This window comes from Microtus ochrogaster, linkage group LG2, assembly GCF_000317375.1.
Source record: "Microtus ochrogaster isolate Prairie Vole_2 linkage group LG2, MicOch1.0, whole genome shotgun sequence".
Taxonomy (NCBI): Eukaryota; Metazoa; Chordata; class Mammalia; order Rodentia; family Cricetidae; genus Microtus; species Microtus ochrogaster.
The window spans coordinates 54,061,005-54,063,598 of record NC_022028.1 but is presented as its reverse complement, the minus strand read 5'-3'; positions in this window follow the sequence as shown (position 1 = coordinate 54,063,598).

The window sequence follows — 2,594 nt, the reverse complement described above, 5'->3', positions numbered from 1 at the left end:
AGAGCAAAGATCAGACATCTTAAAAAGAACAAAATAAAACTAACAAAAGCAGGAAATATGACCATCTTATCCAAAGATCAGTTACATAGGAAAACAGAATGAACTCAAACAAGGAAATAGCTCGTGACTGAAGGGACACCCAGGACTCCCTGCTGCTCACTGTGGAGGCTCGGCAGACATCAATGTGACACAAGCTAGAGCTATCTGAAGGAAAGGAACCTCACTTGAGAAAATGACTCCATAAGGTCCAGCTGTAAGACTTCTAATTAGTGAGTGTGGAGCAGGGCCAGGCCCAGGCCCAGGGTAGGTGGTGCCAACCCTGGGCTGGTGGTCCTGGTCTAAGAAAGCAGCTGAGCAAGGCACGAGGAGCAAGCCGCTGGTAAGCAGCACCCTTCCATGGCCTCTGCCTCGGTTCCTGCCCTGTGAGAGTTCCTGCCCGACTTCCGTCTGTGATGAACGGTGATGATATGGACGTGCAAACCCTTTCCTACCCAGGTTTCTTTCGGTCAAGGGGTTTCATCACAGCCACAGTCACCCTGACCGAGACATTCACTGAACGAATTCCTTTTCCCTCTCTTGCATAAGTATGTGCGGTAAGTGGAATGATAACGGCCCTGAAGCTCCTGTGTCCCACACCCCGGGATCTGTGGTGCTGTTGTGTGGAGAGGTCAGGCTGTCCCAGGACTGCCCTGGGTCGTGTTGATGGGAACAAACATTTAAGGGGATTATTTTGTTTCCATGGTGATTTGTCTGTCCTGAGACTTCTCAACTGTGAGCATGCCTGTGTCAGCACTGTCTTCCTCTCACAACTGTGCGAGCCTGCGAGCCTTTGTTTATTCCACTGCACTGAAGTGTGGAGACGAAGAACCATGGGCGCAGACTCTGTCCTTCACGTCCTCGCGTAAGAGGCGGGAACACAAGAAGTCTCACTGTTTTTGAGTATGGTGTAGTAGTAGTGTCTTAGCACTGCCCGTGTGTCCCCCACAGAAAGAGGGCAATTGACGAGACAGAGAGAGGAACGTGTGAGTGCAGAAGAGCAGGCAGTGTGGAAACCGTTAGAGTCTGTGACCGCTGAGGAAGGATGGAACCCGAGCGAGCTGCTTGCTGGAAAACAAGGGAACACCCCAGGAGGAGTGTAGATCTGCTGACACCCCAATTCAGTGTGTTTGGCACCCTTCTGCCTACTGATCTGTAAGGTAAGGGTGTTGGGTTAAGCCAGAAAGTTATGATAATTTTTCACAGCCATGGTAATAAACACAACCTATCCTGCCCTTGCAGCCGGGTATGGTGCTCTGACTGAGGTCTGGCCCAGCCACTGTCAGAGCTGAGAAGTAAGACAACACCCAGGAGGGAGAGGAGCACCTACTGAAGACTCCCAAAGACCTACCTCTGCTCACTCAATGGCAGACAGCAGGAGCTGGAGCCCTTAACTGAGGTGGAGAAACTGGACAAGATGAACTCGGCTGCTCAGGCAGTGCCTGAGAGAAGGGCACTCAGCGTCTGGGCGGGACTTGCTCACAAGTGGCTGTGGTGCACTCTCTAGCCGCCAGCGCTCCAAGAGGCTGAATCGAAGGCTAGCCTGGGCTATGCACACTCCCCCCATCACAAACCACACACCTTCAGACACGGGTTTAGTTAAACACAGATGAGAGGGGGGTACTGAGAGCTGCGCCATGAAGAGAAGCCTTGACATTTATTCTCACGTGTGCTAGCTCCAGAGAGAGAACTGTGGATGTAGATGGAGGTGGGAGGCACGGGCATAGTCAAGGCAATTAAGGGAGGAGGCTTTTTATAGTTAAAGAAAGATTCGAGTCAACAGATTGGAAAATCTTGAATCCTTAGTAGGACGAATGAAGTTAGTAACACATGCAGGAACAGTGCGGCTAATACTCAGGATGCAAGAAGAAAGAGAAGTCTATTCTATAGAAAATATTCTATTTTTGCTTACTAACAATCATCAAAATAGAAAATTTTATCAACAATAACTAAACCAAGGATGAGCAAGAAAAATAAAGTACCAAAGATTTCCACCCTGTATTTAGTGAGATCGTGAGATCGAGTGTGAAGTCAAGGCATTTCAGTTGCAGGAAAGGTGGGGAAGCAACTCCTCACACTCGGGACCGAGAGGCCGATTGTGTGTGAGGTGTAGGTTAGAGGTCTGTGGGCTTAGAATTAAAGGAGCGATCGTCCTCAGCTTACAAACAGCTGTTGGCGTGGGAAGAAGGCCTGCTGGGAGATGGCCAATTAAACACTACTGTCTCCATTAAAAAATAAAACAGTTAGCGAGAATGAATAACACAAATTTAAGATGAACAAAGCAAATCCAGTGGAACAGCAAAGCCAAACACGACAGAGAAAGGAGGCCTTGGAACCGAGGCCACCGTTAGCAGCCCCAGCACGACAGCGGCTTCGAAACAAGAAATTTGATCCCCCACTTCTTTTCAAAATAACCCTCCAGAAGTAAATTTAGAAATCATTTGGAGGAAGGTCTTGTACCTAGAAACATAACCTTTATTAACAACAAGACACAGTTTAAGACAGTAGCTTGTGGTACCCACGCGAGGATAGCCAAGAAAGCATCGACTTGACAAGAC